The following is a 23,420-nucleotide window of genomic DNA, read 5'->3' as shown; positions in this document are numbered from 1 at the left end:
AGTATTCAAAAGACCCTGAAGCCAGTGGCACAGGTGGGAGCAGGTTTGTCTAGTGGGTGCTCGTTGGACAGCTCTTCATATGTGGTTAAATGAGAATAGGATGTTCGTAAGACTCTTGAGAGTCGCTTGGACAGCAAGGAGATAACACCAGTCAATCTAAAGGAGATCAACCCTGAATATTTATTGGAAGGACTGATGCTGAACCTGAAGCTCCAATACTTTGGCCACCTGATGCAAACAGCTGACTCATTGGAAAAGACCTTGATGCTGGGAAAGATTGAGGGCAGAAGGAGAAGGGGACAACAGAGGATGAGATAATTGGATGGCATCATTTACTCAATGGACATGAATTTGAGCAAACTCTGGGAGATAATTGAGGGACGGGGAGGCCTGGTGTGCTGCAGTCCATGGGGTCACAGAGTCGAGTACTACTTAGCAACTGAATAACAACAGTGTTCATCAGAAAGTTACCAACAAACTACCCCAGAAAAGTCTTAGGCCCAGACATTCACAGGGAAATTCTACCAAGCTTCAAAGACCAGATAGTCCCAGAACACCATAAAGTGTTCAGAGAGTAGAAAAGGAAGCTTCCTAATTCCTTTTATGACACTATCAATATGATAATATCAGGGACTTAAAACAGATAAAGACAATATAAAGGGGAAAACTTGCATACCAGTATCACGACAGTGCAGAAGTACTAAGTGTCAGCAGTAGCTGGCATCTAGCACAAAAATAATACATCATGACGGGTTTATTTTAAGAAGGTAAAGTTTGTTCATTATTAGGGAATCCATTACTATCATATATTACATTAACAACTCTAAGTAAAAAATTCATAGTTTTCTCCATGGATAGGTCTTGTATAGGAGAAGGCAATGGCACCCCACCCCAGTACTCTTGCCTGGAAACTCCCATGGACAGAGGAGCCTGGTGGGCTGCAGTCCATGGGGTCGCACAGAGTTGGGCACAACTGAGCGATTTCACTTTTACTTTTCACTTTCATGCATTGGAGAAGGAAATGGCAACCCACTCCAGTGTTCTTGCCTGGAGAATCCCAGGGACGGGGGAGCCTGGAGGGCTGCCGTCTATGGGGTCGCACAGAGTTGGACATGACTGAAGTGACTTAGCAGCAGCAGGTCTTTAATAAAATTCAATATCACAATAGACTATTAATTGAGAAAATATCTTTTTAAAAAAATGGTAAAATATACATGCAATAAGCCATTGTAGCCATTTTTAGGTGCACAGTTCAGTGGCAGTGAGCACGTTCACGCTGTTTACAGGCATCTGACATGATGCACCTCAGTCCTGAAGCAGGTCGGTTACTTTATGGAGAGGCTAGAGGCATTTCCTCCAAGATCACGAACAAGACACAAATGCCCACCACCTCCTGCCGGGAGCCGGTGAGGCATTCCACTCGTGACAAAGGTCTTGAGAAAGGAGGCTTGGCATACGCAAAGGCGGGATCGAGCCTCAGGAGTCCGCCCGGATATTCTCGAGCATCTACCCCCCCAAAAACCAGAGTCTGCCTACTTTATTGCTTTGTGCTCTCACCTCTGACTTTACTGGGGGCTGTCCCCTACCACCATCTCACTCTCTCTGTCAAAGAGTTAACTTACAGCTCCAATTAATAAAGTTCCTGGGCAATTAGGAGTGTTTAAATCCAAACCCCTCTGATGGCTCTCTAACTCGCCTGACAAGTTTACCCGGACTCCTACAGCTATGCATACGATTGTTTACAGTCTCCCAGCCTTGAGAGGCACGGGAAGCTTAAGATATTCAAATAGCTTAGAGCCTCTCAGAGAGTTAGAAACTGTCAGAATAAGACTAGTAAAGGATTTCATTGATGAGCCAATGCTTGCTGCCAAGTTTTCACATCCCCTAAATTGCATCCTTGAATATGTATTAATTAATATAGTTGGTATATAGAAAAAATAAGTAGTGGCCTTGGTGTCAGTAACTTTAGACCCTTAAGGTAATAAATTCTTTCCTTTGTTGTAAACCCATTACACATACACCCTATAGGAATGCAATTTTATCTTCGAAAGATGGCGCCAAACCTTAAAATAATTACTCTTAGAGAAAATAAATCTTTGTTGATAAGTCCTTGTCAAGAGTCATAAAATGTTAGTAGGCCTTCTGGCCAGAAGATGAGGTAAATCACCTAAACCATTTGTATACGATAAATTTGCAGGAAAGAAACCCTGGTTTTTGATAAGAATCAAAGACTGCTGACTTTGCATCCCCTATTATCCTCTATGTGTAACTTAGGGTATAAAAACCCCTGTTGAAAATAAAGCTACGGGCCTAGCTCACCAGCGCCTGGTCTCCCCATGTCATTCTTTTCACATTCTGGCTGAAGTCTCCATCTGGAGCGCGGAACCCACCATGCTTACTAATTATGCCTGGGCTTCTAAGACCCACTCGAGAAGGTGTCTAGGGTGAGGCACCTTCCGCTATTCGAGAGGCGCCTGCGGCCTACGTAAGTGGTGCAAACTTCTTGTCTTGAAGTTTTATTGGTCTCCCGCGTAAACCAAGCTACTCAGCCTCTTTTCTCCACTGAATTTTCCTACTGAGCTATCCTCATTCTTTTATTCTTTATATCTCTAATTAGCATATAAATAGTCGCCTAGGCCGTCTCTCCTTCGAATACCCTGGATCAGCCGGGGCAGGTCCCTGGCAACCTCCCCTACCATCTGCATGTCTCAGACAAGAGGTATAATAACAATTGGTAAAAAACAAGCCATCTCTATTGCAGATGACATGACAATATATCTGGAAAATCCTAGGGGATCCATGATTTAAAGAGAAGGCAGTGAGGTAGCTTTACCCCAAGTTAACATTAAAAAGTCAGTAGCCTTCCTAGATATAAACAATAAACGTGAGACAGTCGAGAAAAATTTCATTTCCAGTTGGAGCAAACTACTCAGGAATAAATTTAGCCAGCAATGTACAAACCTCCACAATGACCATTTTAAAGCAGTCTTGAAAGATGCAGAAGTAGAGTTGAACAGATGTATAACCTCAGATATGCAGATGACACCATCCTTATGGCAGAAAGTTAAGAGGAACTAAAAAGCCTCTTGATGAAGGTGAAAGTGGAGAGTGAAAAAGTTGGCTTAAAGGTCAACATTCAGAAAATGAAGATCATGGCATCCGGTCCCATCACTTCATGGGAAATAGATGGGGAAACAGTGGAAACAGTGTCAGACTTTATTTTTCTGGGCTCCAGAATCACTGCAGATGGTGACTGCAGCCATGAAATTAAAAGACGCTTACTCCTTGGAAGGAAAGTTATGACCAACCTAGATAGCATATTCAAAAGCAGAGACATTACTTTGCCAACAAAGGTTCGTCTAGTCAAGGCTATGGTTTTTCCTGTGGTCATGTATGGATGTGAGAGTTGGACTGTGAAGAAGGCTGAGCGCCGAAGAATTGATGCTTTTGAACTGTGGTGTTGGAGAAGACTCTTGAGAGTCCCTTGGACTGCAAGGAGATCCAACCAGTCCATTGTGAAGGAGATCAGCCCTGGGATTTCTTTGGAAGGAATGATGCTAAAGCTGAAACTCTAGTACTTTGGCCACCTCATGCGAAGAGTTTACTCATTGGAAAAGACTCTGATGCTGGGAGGGTTTGGGGGCAGGAGGAGCAGGGGACGCCAGAGGATGAGATGGCTGGATGGCATCACTGACTCGATGGACGTGAGTCTGGGTGAACTCCGGGAGTTGGTGATGGACAGGGAGGCCTGGCGTGCTGCGATTCATGGGGTCGCAGAGAGTCGGACACGACTGAGCGACTGAACTGAACTGAACTGACTGAAAGACATCTCTTTGGATGGAAAGACTCAGCTTTACAAAGACGTTTCACAGCTTTACAAATTCAAAGCAATTCCAGTAAAAATATTAGCTGCTTCATGGAGTCAGGCAAGTTGATCCTGAAATTAATGTGGAAAAACAAAAATAGCTAGAAAAGCATGGAAAAACTATGAGGGAGACTGACCCAACCAGTATTAATGCCCCCCATCAAGCTTCTATAGAAAAGACTGGGGTGGCACATCGCAAAATTAGGGAAGAAAATGCAGAATCAGCCCCAAGTCTATGAGGAGCTGTGTGTGTGACAAGGGAATGACTCCAATTATGGTGTAAAGGTGAGTCTTTTAGAAAACCTGCTGGGACAATTGGATTGTCATTTGGAAGAAAATAAAATTATTTCCATACTGCAAAGAGATCAAACCAGCCAATCCTAAAGGATATCAACCCTGAATATTCACCAGAGAGATTGATGCTGAAGCTCCAATACTTTGGCCACCTGATGCGAAGAGCCGACTCATTGGAAAAGACCCTGATGCTGGGAAAGATCGAGGGCATGAGGAGAAGGAGGTGGACAGAGGACAAGATGGTTGGATGGCATCACCGACTCAATGGACATGAGTTTGAGCAAACTCCGGGAGAGTTTGGAATGCAGGAGCCTGGCCTACTGCTGTCCATGGCGTTGCAAAGAGCCAGACATGACTTAGTGACTGAACAATAGCATAACTCTATACACAAGAATAAAATCCAAGTAAATTAGGAAGTAAAAAATAAGGCCACACAAGGAATGGAAGAAAAGAGAGGTGGATTTGTTGTTAACTATGGTGTAGGGAGGGCCTCTGATGCAAAATCCAGAGGCAATCAAGGAAAAAGGTTTGATACATTTGACTACATACAAATAAGAAGTATTTGCATGACAGAAAACACCATAAACCAGATAAAAACTGAACTGAAAAACTCAGAGAAAATGTTTACAACATAGACTACAAAGAGTTGTTCCTGTCTGTCCCTTTGTAGTACACTTAATGTATCAAGAGCTCTTTTAAAAATTGACAAAAGACTAAAAAACAGACAGGGAAAAGACCCAAATAGTTTGCAAAAAGATTTAAAAAAAAGAGACTCAAACATGAAAAAATATATTCAACCTTATTCATAACTAGAGAAATGCAAATTAAAACAATAGTGAGATACTATTTCTCACTTACCACACTGCCAAAACCTTAAATAATTGCACAGTAGGATGGGGAGGCTCTGGGGAAACGCCCTCTTGTAGGTTGCTAGAAGGCATGCAAACCTGCCCAACCCTTCTGGAGGGAAATGTGGCAATAACTAGCAAAACCACGCATGCACTCATGTCCTTCTCCTCCCACTTCTTGGGATCCATCCTGAGGATACTTGTCAAACAATATGAAAACACATACCTGTGAGGTTATTTATTGAGCATGATTTGTCACTGCAAAATGTTGGAACCAGTGCAAATGCCCACACAGGGAGGGTTAAATAAACAGGGTGTATCCACACGGTGCAGCTGTACCCATGAATGAAGATGATTTCTGTGAACAGAAGCAGAGTGATTACTGGGACATACTGATACATGTAAGGACTGCACGCACGAGTACATCTGTAGCATGGTCCATTCATGTAAGAAAGATGGGGGTCGAAGAAAAGACACAGACACCTGCTCACTTGTGCAGAGAAATGCAGGATAAACTAGCAACTGCAGAGGGTGTTTGGTTACCTGTGGGGGTGGGTGGGAGTGGGAGCAAATTTCATTCAAGGGTACTTTGGTTTTGGCTGCACCTCACGGCAGGATCTTAGTTCCCCGTCCAGGGATAGATGTATGTCCTTTGTGGTGGAAGTACAGGGTCCTAACCCTGAACCACTTTTTTTGGTTAAATCTCCCATTCTTAGAACCATAATCAGTTCAGTCGCTCAGTTGTGTCCTACTCTTTGCCACCCCATGGACTGCAGCATGCCGGGCTTCCCTGTCCATCACCAACTCCTGGAGGTTGCCCAGGGCTTCCCTGTCCATCACCAACTCCTGGAGGTTGCCCAAACTCATGTCCAACAAGTCGGTGATGCCGTCCAACCATCTCATCCCCTGTTGCCCCCTTCTCCTTCTGCCTTCAAGCTTTCCCAGCATCAGGGTCTTTTCCAGTGAGTCAGTTCTTTGCATCAGGTGGCCAAAGTATTGGAACTTCAGCTTCAGCATCAGTCCTTCCAATGAATATTCAGGACTCATTTCCTTTAGGATTGACTGGTTTGATCTCCTTGCAGTCCAAGGGACTCTCAAGAATCTTCTCCAACACCACAGTTCAAAAGCATCAATTCTTTGGTGCTCAGCTTTCTTTATGGTCCAACTCTCACATCCATACATGACTACTGATAGCCTTGACTAGATGGACCTTTGTTGGCAAAGTAATGCTCTGCTTTTTAATATGGCATCTAGATTGGTCATAGCTTTTCTTCCAAGGAGCAAGCATCTTTTAATTTCATGGCTGCAGTCACCATCTGCAGTGATTTTGGAGCCCAAGAAAATAAAGTCTGTCAATGTTTCCATTGTTTCTATGATGGGACCAGATACCATGATCTTAGTTTTTTGAATGTTGAATTTGAAGCCAGCTTTTTCACTTTCCTCTTTCACTATCATCAAGAGGCTCTTTAGTTCCTCTTCATTTTCTACCATAAGGGTGGTGTCATCTGCATATCTGAGGTTATTATATTTCTGCCAGCAATCTTGATTCCAGCTTGTGGTTCATCCACTCTGGCATTTCACATCATGTACTCTGCATATTGGAGAAGGAAATGGCATATTGGAGAAGGAAATGGCAACCCACTCCAGTACTCTTGCCTGGAGAATCCCATGGACAGAGGAGCATGATAGGCTACAGTCCATGGGATTGCGAAGAGTCAGACATGGCTGAGTGACTTCACTCACTTTCACTCTGCATATAAGTTAAATAAGCAGGGTGACAATATACACCCTTGACATACTCCTTTCCCAATTTGGAACCAGTCCATTGTCCCATGTCTGGTTCTAACTGTTGCTTCTTGATTTGTATACAGATTTCTCAGGAGGCAGGTAAGGTGGTCTGGTATTTCCATCTCTTGAAGAATTTTCCACAGTCTATTGTGATCCACACAGTCAAAGGCTTTGCGTAGTCAATGAAGCAGAAGTAGATGCTTTTCTGGAACTCTCTTGCTTTTTTCATGATCCAACAGATGTTGGCAATTTGATCTCTGGTTCCTCTCTGCCTTTTCTATATCCAGTTTGAACATCTGGAAGTTTTCTGTTCACATACTGTTGAAGCCTCCCTTGGAGAATTTTGAGCATTATTTTGCTAGAGTGTGAGATGAGTGCAATTGTGTATGAACGTTCTTTGGCATTGCCCTTTGGGATTGGAATGAAAACTGGCCTTTTCTAGTCTTGTGGCCACTGCTGAGTTTTCCAAATTTGCTGGTGTATTGAGTGCAGCACTTTCACAGCATCATCTTTTAGGATTTGAAATAGCCCAGCTGGAATTCTATTACCTCCACTAGCTTTGTTTGAAGTGATACTTCCTAAGGCCCGCTTGACTTCACACTCCAGAATGTCTGGCTCTAGGTGAGTGATCACACCATCATGGTTATCTGGGTCATGATCTGTTTTGTATATTCTGTGTATTCTTGCCACTTCTACTTAATATCTTCTGCTTCTGTTAGGTCCATACCGTTTCTGTCTGTTATTGTGCCCATCTTTTCCTGAAATGTTCCCTTGGTATCTAATTTCCTTGAAGAGATCTCTAGTCTTTCCCATTCTATCATTTTCCTCTATTTCTACTCTTACAAGCCATGCCACATAGGGCCACCCAAGAACCATAGTAGTGCACCCTCAAATAAACAATGAAAAGCAACCATGATGAGTGGGGAAATAAAAACAAACGGTAACAAATGAACCTAACTCTTACAATGAGTACTGAGCCCCTGTGAAGGAGGTGGGAAGGGAAAGAACCAACAATCAACATCAGTTATTTTGGAGAGCAGTGTTTTAACTGGATACTGTTAAGTCTGGCTTCCCTGTAGCTCAGTGGTAAAGAATCTGCCTGTGATGCAGGAGACTTGAGTTTTATCCCTGAGACTTGAGTTTGATCCCTGAGTCTGGAAGATCCCCTGGAGCAGGAAATGGCAACCCACTCCAGTATTCTTGCCTGGAGAATTCCACGGACAGAGAAGCTTGGAGGGCTATAGTCCCAGGGTTGCAAAAGAGTTGGATTTGACTTAGTGACTCAATGGCAACAACTATTAAGTCAAAGACAAAGGAACTGGACAAAATACTGACCTTTAGATAGTAAATTTCTTTCTCCCAGGAACATGGGTTAGTAATACTCAAGTTATTCTGTGTCAATAAAGACCTTGAGACAAAGGAAAATGAAAATACAGACTTAAAAATCCAATGTCATGCTGTAAAAAGTTTTAAGAGGAAAGTTCATAGCAATATAGGCCTTCCTCCAGAAATAAGAAAACTGTCAAATAAGCAACCTAATCTACCACCTAAAAAAAGAAGAACAAACAAAACCAAAAGTCAGCAAAGAGAAAGAAATAATAAAGATCAGAGAGGAAATGAATCCGAATTTTTATTTTATCAGAAATAAAAACAATATAAAAATAAGAGCTGTTTTTTCTTTAAACATAAAAGTGACAAACTTCTAATAAGTTTCACTGAGAAGAAAAGAGAGAGGACCCAAGTAAACAAAAGAAGAAATGAAAGAGAATAGATAGACCCTTGCTCTCGCACCACCAATGACCTTTGTCCTTTTCGGCCTCTGGCCCAGGTGAAGATGTCAGGTTCACCCTGTGGGGAAAAGCATGGGCCTGCCTTGTGCCAGGAGGCTGTCTCTTCTGGCCCGTCTCTCCTGGCCTTGCACTGAAGGTGGTGTGGAGGGTACATGTGTGGCAACATTGAGAACATTCTGGGAGTAGAGTGACCACAGCTGGGGAGGCCAGTTGGAGACAAGCCTGGAAGACGCCTTGTCTTACATGAAATTCCCAACAGTAAATCCAACCCAGCCAGCCAATGAACTGTCATTCTGATCTGCTCTCTGGTCACCATCAACTGAGCATCGAGCTCTTGTCCAGTGTTCACGGCAGTGTGATGGGTGCTACAGCATCCCGAGAGATGGGGGATCAGCATGATGGCCTTAGGGAAGCAGGAAGATCTAGGCTGTTTCCAAGGAAACAGGTTCCCAAGAGCCACTGCACTGTGAGCAGTGAGGGCATTGACACCATTCACGAGGGCCTCACCTCCTAATACCATCACACCAGGCATTAAGATGTCAACGTGTGGATTGCAGGGAGATTCAGACATTCAGTCCATAACAGGAGGCTTAGATGAGATGACGGGTTGTGATCGTGGGTGTTGCATAGCTCTCCTCTGCCACTGTGTCATCCATACAAGGAAGGCAGTAGCAACGCCACTGGTCAGAGCTGCGAAAATTACACGCAGGGGCAACTACACGTATTCATCCGTGTCTTGCTTACAGCAGGGCCTGTCATGTAATAAGCCCTTAGTAAATATTAGCTCAGGGACTTCTCTGGTGGTCCAGTAGCTAAGACTCCAAGCTTCCAAAGCAGGACACCCAGGTTTGATCCCTGGTCAGGGAATCAGACTCCACATGCCACAGCTAAGAGTTCGCAGGCTGAAACTAAAAGATCCTGCTGCGAGAAAGAGCGAAGGTCCCGTGTGCTGCAGCTACCACCTGGCACGGCCAAATAAATATTAAAAAAAGAAGTGACTTCTATCTTAAAAATATTAGCTCAGCTAGAGTAAGAAGTGTGTGTTATATATGTGTGTGTGTGTGCTCTGTTGTGTCTGCCTCTTTGCGACTGCATGGATTGTAGCCTGCCAGGATCCATGGAATTTTCCAGGCAAGAATACTGGAGTGGGTTGTCATTTCCTTCTCCAGGGCATCTTCTTGACCCAGGGATTGAATCTGTGTCTCCTGTGTTGGCAGGTGGATTCTTTACCACTGCACCACCTGGGAAGCCTTGTGTTGTATATATTGCTATATTTAAAATTGTAAGCTGGAGGAAACTATATTAAGTCACTGAAGAAGTACTGAGCCCCCACTGTGTGCCAGGCTCTGAGGATACAAAGCTGGTCAGGAATACAAGCTTTTATATTACTGCTGCAATTCCATATCAGCTCTCAGTCTAAATGCATTGAGAGAAAGGAAGTATGGGTCACAGCAAATCCTGGAGAGGTGCCACAGACCTGCAGCAATGAACCCCATCTGGACAGACCACCCTCCATCCTCACCCTGACCCTTTCTCTGACTTTCTCCTGCTGAACATCAGAATGGGAACCCAGGTGGGAGATGCCCAGATAATCAGAGGTGACCTGCAGAGGGGTAGGGATTGTGGTGGTCCAGAGCTCAGATGTCATTTTTCTGAGGCTGCAGCAGTCTAGAACGGAGGACGATGCTCACACGAGGGCTGGCTGTCTGGTCTACGTCTGTTGTAAAGCTGATCATGGCTGCCTGAGCCCTTGGGACCATCCAGATCCATGCACCATCCGCCTGTCCCCTCTAATTGCAGAGCCAGCAAGCATCTGTGTCTCTCCTGGACCCTGCTGGGGCTGTGGGCAGTGAGGTTCACCAGCAGGTGTTCACCAGGAGTGCAGTACTAGCATTCAGCCCTTCACACTGCTAAATGCTCTCGGCTCCTAATCCAGAACAGCCTGTGCCTGTCAAATCCTGCTCACCAGCTCTTTCTACTCTTAGTTTTTATCCCGAAAGCCAGTCTGTCACAGCACATGGCAAGCTTGACTTTTCACCATCCTGGCCACCCATGTGATCCACTCCCAAGCCAGAAGACAGCATGCCAGCAGCAGGGGGAGCCCCTTGCCCCTGAGTCTTCTTGCACTCTCCCCTTCCACTCCCCCGATTCACAACCCTGATTTCTAATACCATGGACTGCTTTGCCTTTTTTTGAACTTGATGCACATGGAATCCTTTCTTATATTCTCGATTGTGTCTGGCTTTTTCATTTTGCATCACAGTGTGCAATTCATCATGTTGTTGGGAGGGTGCCTTGCCTTACAGCTGTGCTGGCTGGAGCGCTGGGCCACTGCATCTGAGTCTCTGTGACTGTCCTTGTGTGTGTCCTGCCTGATACACACCTATGTGTGTCCTTCACAGCGTGCAAGTGTGTCCACTGCAGGCATGGATGATTGAAAGAATCAATGATTGAATGGACGATTGATTGAATGATGAACGGACAATTGAATGATCAAGTGGATGATTGATCGAATGGGCAAATGGATGATAGAAAGGATGAATGGACGATTGAACCACCAAATGAACGAATGGATGACTGACTGAATGAATGTAGACCTGGGTTTAGAATTTCAGGTTTCCGTGTTTTGGGTCTCCCCTTTAGTTCCTACGTCTTACCTAACCTTGGGCAGGTCTGGCTTGTCCCCTGGCAGGCATAGGGCACACCTCTGCTCGGGATCACAGCAGGCTAGAGCAATCTGTTCTGAGAGGTCACTCTTTTGATTTTGAAAATGGTTTCCCCTCTGAGATTTTCAGCTTTGGGGCAGAGTGAGTCTGAGGACTTTGAGGGCTGTTTCCATGGAGATAGGAAAAAAATGGTTTCCTGAGTGCTGACCACCACAGGAGGTGCTCTCCTGGGCCATTCTGCTGAATTTTCACAGCAGTTACTATCATAATGCTTTCTGGGTCGGGAGCCTGATACTCGGAACAAACAGAGCTGTGGACTCCAGGGTTACACAGCTGTAGGCACCAGAGCCAGGGGTTGCATCAGTTTTCCTGGCTGCAACGTCCAATTTCTCCCATGTCAGTGGTTGTCTTCTTGAGATAAGACACTGTTTCCTTCATCTTGATGTCCCTGAACTTCGTCTGTTCCCATGTGTAGCAGGTACTCAGAGTTATGAGGGAGGATTCTGGGAAAAGGCCAGAGTAGGAAGCTGCAGAATCCGTCTCCCCACCTCGACCGTAGCTGCTGCTGCTGCTGCTAAGTCGCTTCATCATGTCTGACTCTTCATGACCCCGTGGACTGCAGCCCACCGGGCTCCATGGGATCTTCATGACCCCATGGACTGCAGCCCACCGGGCTCCATGGGATTTTCCAGGCAAGAGTACTGGAGTGGGTTGCCATTGCCGTCTCCGTGGACCACAGCACTGGCCCTGAATGATGCAACTGCTTTTGAAATTGAGTCCGTTGAAGCCTTACAATTTCAAGGGGGAAGGGCTGGGTGGTAAAGAGTGGTTAATTTTGGTAAAATTAAGCTCTTGCACAGTAGCATCTACCGAACCCCCGTCTCTAGCCCAGGGCAGGTGGCTGTGCCCATGATCTTGGAGCCACCTGCATAGACCCTGGGAATTGATATGGGGAGTAGGACCCTGTCCTGCAGCTTTGGGCGATTTGTGTTCTGATGGCAGGTTGCTGCTCCAGTCACAGAGGTGCACCTTCCCATCACTGCAAGTCCCTCCCCCTCAGGCAGAAGCGACTGCCAGGGGACCTAAGGGCTGGCATCCCCTTTATATCCTCCTTCATTTTTCACTTTGTCCTTTTCTTAAAGATTAGAGATTAGAACATCCAGAAACAACTGCACATATGGGGAAAACTAGAAAGTAACTATATATCCAGGGAAATGCTCAGAAAGGACCTTAGAAGACTAAGTTTATGCCACAGGTATAGCACAGACAGCCTACAATAATTAAAAAACAAAATCAATAAAACAATCAACAGCAAAACCCTGGAAAAGAGGGAAAAATCTGAGGGGAAAGAGGGGAGAATATGATTTTCAGAGCTAGGACATTAGATTCAAATGTCCAGTTTTCAAAAAAAAATCACAAGGCATTCAAAGAAACAGGTATGTATGGTCCATTCAAAGGAAAAAAAAAATCAATAGAAACTGTCCCTGACAGAACTCAGGGCAGATCAACTAGGCGAAGACTTTAAATCAACTGCCTTAAAGATGAAAAGGACTAGAGGAGGATGTAGAGAGAGTCAAGAAAATGATATGAGAACAAAATGGAAATATCAATAAACAGACCTAAATAAAGACCAATAAAGAAAACCTAAAAAGAAACCAAAAAGAAATTCTGGAGCTTACAACTGAAATGAAAAGTTTGCTTGATGAATGCAGAGGCAGATTTGAGTGGGCAGAAGAATCAGTGCTATTTTGGATAAGACAGTTGAAGTTACCAAGTTTGAGTAACAGAAAGAAAAAAAGATTGAAGAAAAGCGAAGACAGCCGGAGGGCCCTGTGGGACACAGTGTATAAAGATGTAATTCCGTGAAATTGCCAAGGAGAAGGCGTGGGAGTGGAGCTGTCAGGGAGCAGAGGTCTTGTATGTTACTGAAGTCAAGCTGCTGGAAATTAAAATTAGAGTGCTATAACTTTAGGATGCTACATGTAATCCTCATGGTAGTTACAAGGAAAATAGCTACAGGATATATGCAAAAGGAGATGAGCCAGGCATTAAATATTTCCTGATGAGAAATCAACTAAGCACAAAAGAAGACAGTAATGCTGAAAATCAGGGATAAAAAAGCTATACAGCAGATAGAAAACATAAAAGTGGCAGAAGTAAGTCCCTCTTTACCAGTAATTACTTAAAAAAATTATTTTTGGCTAAGCTGGGTCTTTGTTGCTGCTCATGGGCTTTTTCTAGTTGCAGCGAGCAAGGGCTCCTCTCTGTGGTGTGTGGGCTTCTCACTGTGGCGGCTCCTCCTGTTGCAGAGCACAGGCTCTAGACCATGCAGGCTCCAGTAGCTGTGGCTCCAGGCACGAGAGCACAGACTCAGTAGTTGTGGCACATGGACCTAATTGCCCTGCGGCACATGGAATATTCCCAGAACAGGGATCAAACCCGTGTCTCCCACATTGGCAGGTGGACTTTTATGCACTGGACCACCAGGGGAGTTCCATCAATAATTACTCTTAATGTGCATGGATTAAATTCTGCAGTCAAAAGAGCTTGGCAGAGTAGATGCAAATGACAGCTATAGGCTGTCTACAGGAGGCTTACTTTAGATTCAAAGATACAAATAGATTGAAAGTAAAAGGGTGGAAAAAGATACTCCATGCGAACAGTAACCAAAATACAGCAGGTTGTACTAATATATATATAAAACTTTAAAAAAGACTGCAAGAGGCAGAGAAGGACATTATATATTAGCAAAATGTTCAGTTCAGCAAGAAGCTCTAACAGTTGTAAACATTTGTACACCTAATAACAGACCAGCAAAAGGTATGAAGCAAAAACTGACAGAATTAAAGACAGTTATATGGTAAGATAGACAGTTCTATGGTAATAGACTTCAAACCCTCACTCTCAATAGTGGATAAAACAACTAGATAGAAGATAAGTAAGGAAATAGGGGACTCAGTGCAAAAAACCAGCTAGACGTAACAGACATACACAGAACACACAACAGAACATACATTCAAGTACACGTGGGAGAGTCTCCAGGACAGACCATGTGTTAGGCCACAAATTAAGTCTCAATAGATATGAAAATATAGATATAATACAACAAGACTCATCTCTGACTACAATGGGATAATGTTAGAAATTATTAACAGAAGAAAAAACTGGAAAATTCATGAAATTGTGGAAATTAAGCAGCTCACTCTTAATCAATGGATCAATGTAGTCATGAGGGAGATTAGACTATAACTAGAGACAGATGAAAATGAAACCACAACATACTAAAATTTATGGGATACAGCGAAAGCCAAGAGGGAAATTAATAGCTATAAAACGCTTACATTAAACAACAAGAAAGATATCAAGTCAATAACCTTTCTAACTTAAGGAACTAGGAAGAAGAACAAATTAAATCCAAAGCTGCCAGAAAGAAGAAAGTAATAAAAAAATTATAACAGGGATACACTAAAATAGAGAATAGAAAACCAGAAAACTCATTACACATTTGAACTCACAATTCACATGTGAATTCATTACACATACATTTTGAAGAAGAGTTAGTTCTTCAAAAAGATCAACAAAAATTGACAAACCTTTAGTCTGATAGACTAAGAAACAGAGAGGGAGGATTCGAATTACTAAAATCAGAAATGAAAGTGTGAACTTGACTACCAATTCTACAGAAATGACAAAGATTTTAAGAGAATATTGTGAATAATTGTATGCCAGCAAATTGGATAACTTAGATGAAGTAGACAATTCCTAGAAACACAAAACCTACCAAGACGACATCACAAAGAAATAGAAAATCTAAGTAGACCTATAGCTAGTAAGGAGATTGAATCAATAATCAAAAATTCCCCAACAATGGAAAACCCTGGACCTGCTGGCTTAACTGGTAAATTCAACTAAATATTCAAAGAAGTAATATCAGTCCTCAAACTTTTCCCAAAAAATTGAAGAGGAGGGAACACTTCCTAACTCATTCTGTAAGACCATCATTGCCCTGATGCCAAAGTCAGAAAAAAAGAAGCTGTAAGAGAAAACTACAGAGCAATATCCCTTTTGAAAATTGATGTAAAAATCCTTCACAAAATACTAGCAGACTGAATTCAGCAGCATGTTAAAAGGATTGTACACCATGACCAAGTTGGATTTATTCCTGGAGTGCAAGATAGTTTAACATATGAAAATTGATCAATGTACTAGACTACGTTAACAGAGTGAAGGAACCTCCCCCACCATAATCATCTCAATGCAGAAAAAAATTTAATTAAATAGCCTTTCATGATAAAACACTCAACAAACTAGAGGGAAGCGACCTCAACATAATAAAAGCCATGTATGAAAATCCTATGGTGAAAACCACATTCAACGGTGAGAGATCGAAATCTTTTCCCCCAAGATCAGAAACAGGCAAGGGTGCTTTTGCCCCTGTTATTCAACTAGTACTAGAAGTTCTAAACAAAGCAATTATGCAAGAAAAAAGTATTGGAAGTGGAAAGGAAGAAGTAAAATAGTCTCTGTTTGCAGATGTATGGTATTATATGCCGAAATCCCTAAGGATTCCACAAAAAACCCCCAACCCCCCAAACAACTGTTGGAATTAATAAATGAACTCAACAAAGTAGCAGGATACAAAGTCAGCACACAAAAATCTGTTGCATTTCTATACACTAACAATTAACAATCTGGAAAGAAAATTCCAAAACAATTCCATTCATAATAGCATAAGAATAAAATACTCAGGAATTAACCCAGAAGGTGAGAGCATTATACAGTGAAAACTACGAAACATTTCTGAAAGAAATTAAAGAAGACATAAATAAATGGAAACACAGTCCATGTTCATGGATTGGAATGTCGAGTATTGCCAACATGTCAATATTACCCAAAGTGATAGATGCAATAACTATCAAAATTCCAAGAAATCTGGTGCTTCTTGCAGAAATAGAAAAACTCATTGTAAAATTCACACGGAATCTCGGGGAAGCCCAATTAGCTGAAAGAATCTCAAAGAACAGAGCCAGAGGACTCACACTCCTTTATTTCAAAGCTACAGAAATCAAAATATTGTGGAACAGGCATAATGACAGACATATGGATTAATGGAATAGAATAACCCAGAAATAAACACTTGCACATATGGTCAAATGATTCTGATAAGGGTGCCAAGACCATTCAATGAGGGAAGGACAGTTTTTTTAACACGTGGATTCGGAAAAACTAGATACCCACATGCAAAAGAATGAAGTTGGATCCTTGCCTAAACCACATACAAAAATGAACTCACCATGAATCAAAGATCTACATTAAGACCTAAAACAATAAAACTCTTAGAAGGAAGCACAGGGGTAAAATTTTGTGACTTTAGATTTGGCAATGATTTCTTGGATGTGATACCAGCAATAAGAGAAAAGACACGGTCAACGAAATAGACAGATTTGACTTGGTGAAAATTTTGTGCATACTAACCCTAGCCCTTCAAATGAGAGAAATGTGAAGCAGGCTTTGCTGTGAAGGATGGACCTCGGGCACACACGGGACAACGTGAGGAGATGGTGCCGTGTCGTGTGTGTGGCGAGATGCGAGCTCAGCTTATATTTCGGGCCACACGAAGGTGCGAAGCCAGGGCCCTCACCATGTCTGAGAGCTCTGCAACAGAGGTACAGGTGAGGTCTGCCCAATGGCAGCGGCAGTCCCCCTGCCCACAGCTGTGGGCTCCCTCTTGGGGGTGCCTGTGAGCTCTCGGCCACTTCCCTCCCAGCCCCAGTGAGCTCCAGGTTGGGGAGGGTGGGGTGGGGGAGAGGGGAGAATGGTCCCTTGGCACCATCTCCTCTTCACACCAGCTTCTCACTACTTCCCCCACCAAGCAAGGAGCCTCCAGAGGGGAGAGGACGAAGAAACGTTTTCTTAGTGGAATTCGCTAGGTTTTAACAATGTGTTTCTCCTGCCGCTCTCTCCTCCCTATTAGACCTGGCCCCCAACATACCTATCCCCATACCTGGCGCCTGGACCGTGGGCAGGGGCATCAGAGGACAGCAGTGGCCACTGCCCTCACCCCTCTCCTCCTTGTCACCCCTGCCCTGTCCTTCCAGGAGTTTGAGGGACTTCTCCTTTGATGGTCCTTCTTGCTTACCTCCTTCCAGCACCCCTGCTACTATCTGCTGCCCCTCCCTGGAGAGGCAGTGCTTCCCCCCCGCCCCCCCACCCCATCCAAGGAAGAGGGGGAGAGGAAGGAGGGAAATCAGAGATTGTCCCACAGACGGGAAAGGTGAGATCTGAGAAAGGGCAGAAGCAGGGAAGGCCAAGGTTGTGCCTGCATTAGGTGGGGTTGTTTGGGGTCAGGCCCTGAACATCATCCTGCTTGAGCATCTGTCAGGGAAAACAAGTCAAAGGGAGCAAAAGAAGGAGCCACTAGGGCCAGAGGTGGGCAAAGAGGTGGACTCTTAGAGGGTCAGGGTAAGTGAGGGGCGGTTCCAGGGTAGAGGTGCTTCCTGGGGGTGGGGAATGCAGCCACAGTGTCTCCCCCTTCTGTCTCCCACCCCTGCCCCCAGCCCCAATCCTGGCCGTTTCTTCTTATCCCTCTCCTCCCAACAGAAGCTGTGGCCCTAGCTATGGCATCGTGCTCCTGTGTCCCCTGCAAGTTCCCCACCTCTCACCCTCTCCTTTTGCATGGACCCCATTACAATAAGTTTTAAATAAAAACCTGAAAAAATTCATGCAAACGACACTCTCAGAGTAAAAAGGCAATTATGGAATGGAAGAAGATATTTGCAAATTATATCTGGTAAGGGATTAATATAAAACAAACAACGTGATTCAAAAATAGATGAAGGGCTCAAGTAGACATTTCTCTAAGGATATGTAATGGCTAATAAGCACATGAAAAGATGCTTAACATCACTGATCATTAAGGAAATGCACATCAAAACTGCAGTAAGATACCACCTCACACCCATATAGGATGGTCATTATAAACAAAATGAGCGAATGAAACAAGTGTTGGTGAGATGTGGAGAAGCTGAAACTGCACCTGATTTGGCCCATGAGAGTGGCTTCGACCCACCTCCTGTATCTCTCTGGCCGTGTTCCATCATTCTTTGTGCTCTCTCTTTCTGATACAAAAAGATTTCAGGCTCATCTTGCTCCTTTCTCCTAAGACTTAGCATCAGCTATTTCTCCAAGGGGTGCTGGTTCCACATACTGGAGAGGTATTTGGAAACCAAGATCTGGGCGCTGGGTGTGCTCATTGCTATAGAGGCCTCTCGGGACAGAGCAAGGAAATAGGTGCCTGAATACACACCATTCTACATGGGTGTGTTTCTATATAAGTACACGTTGCATGTTGGAACTCTGCATCAGGGCCCTACAGGGACCACACCCCATGGCTGCATCCTCATTTTGTTGGACTCCAAAATCCTGTGCCAGGTTGCTGACACCATGGGCTCACCAGCACAGACCCTCCCTCCTCTCCCCGGATGGTCCCCAGATGCCCTCCTGTGCCCCTCAGTGTTGCCCTTCATGCACCCCCCACCTCCACCCCACACACACACTCTGGGCTCCATCACTGCCTTGCCCAGTCTAATGGCTTTCAGACTTAATTATTAAGTGAGGGAGGGGAAGCAGCTGAGGATCTATTAATTTCATCCATGTATTTTGGCTTTTTATACTTTGAAAACATTTACCCAGCAGCTCACAAAGTTTGTCTTCCCTAAGGAATTGTTCCTTTTACTACCAAACAAGGACCTTCGTTATCTCTAGTTAGTAAGTGTCTTTGCTGCAAAGCCACTTGGTATCAACACTGCAGTATCAGCTTTCTTTCTTTCTTGGTCTATTTCCAACTCTTCCCTTAATCCTTTTCTTCATTATATTTTACGTAAGTCTCTTGTAAATAGCAGATGGCTGTATTTTTTCTACTCTAAGAAATCTGTCTTATAACTGACAAGCCCACTATATTTATCAGATCAGATCAGATCAGATCAGTCGCTCAGTTGTGTCCGACTCTTTGCGACCCCATGAATCGCAGCACGCCAGGCCTCCCTGTCCATCACTAACTCCCAGAGTTCACTGAGACTCACGTCCATTGAGTCAGCAATGCCATCCAGCCATCTCATCCTCTGTCGTCCCCTTCTCCTCCTGCCCCCAATCCCTCCCAGCATCAGAGTCTTTTCCAATGAGTCAACTCTTCGCATGAGGTGGCCAAAGTACTAGAGTTTCAGCTTTAGCATCATTCCTTCCAAAGAAATCCCAGGGCTGATCTCCTTCAGAATGGACTGGGTGGATCTCCTTGCAGTCCAAGGGACTCTCAAGAGTCTTCTCCAACACCACAGTTCAAAAGCATCAATTCTTCGGCGCTCCGCCTTCTTCACAGTCCAACTCTCACATCCATACATGACCACAGGAAAAACCATAGCCTTGACTAGACGAACCTTTGTTGGCAAAGTAATGTCTCTGCTTTTGAATATGCTATCTAGGTTGGTCATAACTTTCCTTCCAAGGAGTAAGCGTCTTTTCATTTCATGGCTGCAGTCACCATCTGCAGTGATTTTGGAGCCCAGAAAAATAAAGTCTGACACTGTTTCCACTGTTTCCCATCTATTTCCCATGAAGTGGTGGGACCAGATGCCATGATCTTCGTTTTCTGAATGTTGAGCTTTAAGCCAACTTTTTCACTGTCCACTTTCACTTTCATCAAGAGGCTTTTGAGTTCCTCTTCACTTTCTGCCATAAGGGTGGTGTCATCTGCATATCTGAGGTTATTGATATTTCTCCCGGCAATCTTGATTCCAGCTTGTGTTTCTTCCAGTCCAGCGTTTCTCATGATGTACTCTGCATATAAGTTAAATAAACAGGGTGGCAATATACAGCCTTGACGAACTCCTTTTCCTATTTGGAACCAGTCTGTTGTTCCATGTCCAGTTCTAACTGTTGCTTCCTGACCTGCATACAGGTTTCTCAAGAGGCAGTTCACGTGGTCTGGTATTCCCATCTCTTTCAGAATTTTCCACAGTTTATTGTGATCCACACAGTCAAAGGCTTTGGCGTAGTCAATAAAGCAGAAATAGATGTTTTTCTGGAACTCTCTTGCTTTTTCTATGATCCAGCGGATGTTGGCAATTTGATCTCTGGTTCCTCTGCCTTTTCTAAAACCAGCTTGAACATCAGGAAGTTCACGGTTCACATATTGCTGAAGCCTGGCTTGGAGGCTCAGCACTAAGGTTGTCCATCTTGTTTGGTGTTTTCTAGCTACTGCATCCATCTTTACAGGTGTTTCCTTTCACCCCCCTTTCCTTTAGATTGATTGGCTTTTTACCTATCTCTCCTCTCCCTTACAGGCACACAATTTCCCTCTTTCCAATATTCTGTTTCTCTTCTTTTAGCACCACAGTTTGATAAAACACAGGATATTTGTTACTGTAGGAAAACCATGGTGAGATAACTACCTCTTCCTCGCAATGAGTCACTCAGTCATGAAGATGAGAAGGACAGGAGCGGTCAGGCTCAGCATCGGTCCAGCCTCTCCTGCCGGGTGTGCGCCCTCCGCGTGTGCTGGGGGCTCGTTTCTTCTGCGTCCCCTAAAGGCAGTCATGGACACTGAGCTACAGCGGGTGGGGTGGGCTTTTCCAGGGAGCCTGAGGTAGTGTGTGGTATGTAGATGAATACACTTGATTGTTTCTCTGGCATAATCTCCTAAGGGGAGAAGGAACAAATGACTCAGGTAGAAAGACCCTATTAAAATGAAGATGGGGATTTGTCATTAAATAAAAATGACATGATTTAGTGAGATGAATGCTCAGCAGCATATAATAAAAATGAATGTTTCTCCTCAGTGATGGAATCCTGATTTAGCTGGGCATGTGGCTGCCTAGCCAGAGGACTGCATTTCCCAAAAGTGAGAGGAAATGTTGTGTCCTATCCTCCTTTCTGGCATGCAGTCATGATGGCTGGTGCTCCAGCAGCCATTTTGGCCCATGAGGCACTGCTCCAAGGATGACAGAGCAGGAAGATGCTTATTTAATAAACATGTAAAAAATTATATGTCAAGCCTTGCTCTAAATGTTTTACAAATGTTAACTCATTTTGTCCTCTTAGCAACCACACAAGGTCTGCTGTTCTTAGGTCCACTTGCCCCGGCCCCAAAGTAACTCAGCAAGCTGCAGAAAAGAGGACCAGAGCAAGAAAAGCCAACGAACAATTCATTCCCCACTGGCTTTCCATTCATCATACTCCTCCCATACCACCTCTTTTTTTTTTTTCCCTTGCTCCTGCCCATCTTCAGATGTGAAATTTAAGTTTATTTTATACTTGGGTTCATTTTAAACTCCTCTTGCCTGATCTCTGCCTCATTCCTCTCTCTGTGGCTTTCCCACCATGCTCTGGTACTCATTTTAAAGCGCATGGAGAGAAAAGCTAAACGACCCTGACAGTAATGATGCACTAACAGTTGACGTCTCCACAGCAAAGGTTTTGTGTTAGTCACTCCGTCGTGTCGACTCTTTGCAACCCCATGGACAATAGCCCGCCAGGCTCCTCTGTTCACAGGATTCTCCAGGCAAGAATACTGGAGTGGGTAGCCATTCCCTTCTCCAGCGGATCTTCCTGACCCAGGGATGGAACCTCCGTCTCCTACAATGCAGGCAGATTCTTTACCGTCTGAGCCACCAGGGAAGCCCAAATTATTTCTCAAGTTTGCAGGAGGGAAAAAAGACATTTTCAAATGAAAACAAAGGGAGTTAACCATCAAAGGAGCTAGACAGCCAGAGGAAGAATGCTCAGATGCAGAAAGAGAGACGAGAGGAGTGGTGCATACACACAAGTAATGACTGTGAAAAGTAACAATGGTCACAGTCCACTTTGGGCTGTTAAAACACCAGAGTAGATTCCAAAACACTGGGCAAAAATAACACACAAATGAAAGGCGACATTTGGAGCGAAAGATCCCGAGGTGTTCACATCTTGCAGGAGGGCAGAGTTAGTAATTTGAGATTTTGTTAATCTGAGTGTACAGTTAAAAACACAATGGCACCACTGAAAAACTAGAGCAGGGTTAAGTATGTACCTCTCAAAGAGTAGAGGAGAAAGAAATGGAGCAAAAAATCTAAACCCAGAGAATAAGGAAAAGCACATACCTGGGAAATGTGCTCTTCCCAGGTATGGCCAAATTCCCAAGCAGGCCCTGGGAAAGAGCTGGGTCAGGGTGGGCACCTTGGCGGGCTGTCCTCAGCCAATCTTAGAACCGAAGTGACCAGAGAGGTCGGGCCAAACGGAGGGACCGAGGCTGCAGCTGAGGATGGGCTGGGGTTGGTGTTTCTCTTCATTGCTTCCTGCAGGAACAGATTGTGCGCTGAGTCAATGCTTTTTCTTCTCAACTAGATTGAGTCTTGAGAGCAGAGACCACGACTCACTGAAAATATACATAGCGATTAACCACTGGAACGAGTACAGCCACATTTAGTCCATTCAGTGTTGAGCAACTAACACTTCCTCTAGTTCCAAACATCTCACTGCCCAGAAGGGACCCCCGCACCCACTAAGAGTCATTCCCTGTCCCCCAGCCCCAGCCCACCACCAGGCTGCTTCCAATCTCTATGTAAAGAGAAACTTCCGCTTTTGACTCCCTACTCTTCACTCTGATGCCAAACACGTGGGTTTTTCCCCATTTCAACCAATTCTCCAGCTCTGACACCAGCTGTCCCACAATTCAACTCAGGTCTGACAGCATACAGCGTTAGCTGAGACCCCACAGATTAATGGCTCAGCCTCAAGAGACGAGCCCCACTGTGGATGCCAACCCCAAGGAGTGGGTCCCTGGTGCCCACACTTTGTCTGACCTGGCTATAAATCGGGGGGTCCTACAACCCCCTCCTTGGGCTCGATCATTTCCTAGAACAGCTCACAGAACTCAGGGAAGCACTTTACTTACATCTGCCAGTTTTTCATAAGGGCTACAGATGAACTGCCAGGGGAGGAGGTCCCCAGGGTGACATCCAGAGGGGTCCTGAGCGCAGGAGTCTCCTCCCCTGTGGAGGTGAGTTTCGTCACCTTCCCGCTGTTTGGTCAGGTTCGACCTGGAAGCTCTCCAACTCCTGTGGGTTTTTTTAGTCTGGCTTCATCACTGAAGCATGATTGGTAAATCATTGGCCATTGGAGATTCACTTGCTCAATT

At 44.4% G+C, this 23,420-nt stretch overlaps 1 long non-coding RNA gene across 1 annotated transcript; it reads right to left on the bottom strand.

The window, feature by feature from the left end:
* Positions 1-5,230: 5,230 nt before the first annotated feature.
* LOC109560667 (uncharacterized) lies at positions 5,231-23,310 on the bottom strand. The gene is made up of 3 exons (XR_002180971.2): positions 23,178-23,310; positions 22,384-22,658; positions 5,231-5,365 (listed from the first exon to the last, which is right to left on the bottom strand). It is a non-coding gene; the product is annotated as an uncharacterized lncRNA (long non-coding RNA).
* Positions 23,311-23,420: the final 110 nt, after the last annotated feature.

Source organism: Bos indicus, chromosome 1 (genome assembly GCF_029378745.1).
Source record: "Bos indicus isolate NIAB-ARS_2022 breed Sahiwal x Tharparkar chromosome 1, NIAB-ARS_B.indTharparkar_mat_pri_1.0, whole genome shotgun sequence".
Lineage (NCBI taxonomy): Eukaryota > Metazoa > Chordata > Mammalia > Artiodactyla > Bovidae > Bos > Bos indicus.
This window is presented reverse-complemented; position numbering and strand designations above follow the sequence as displayed.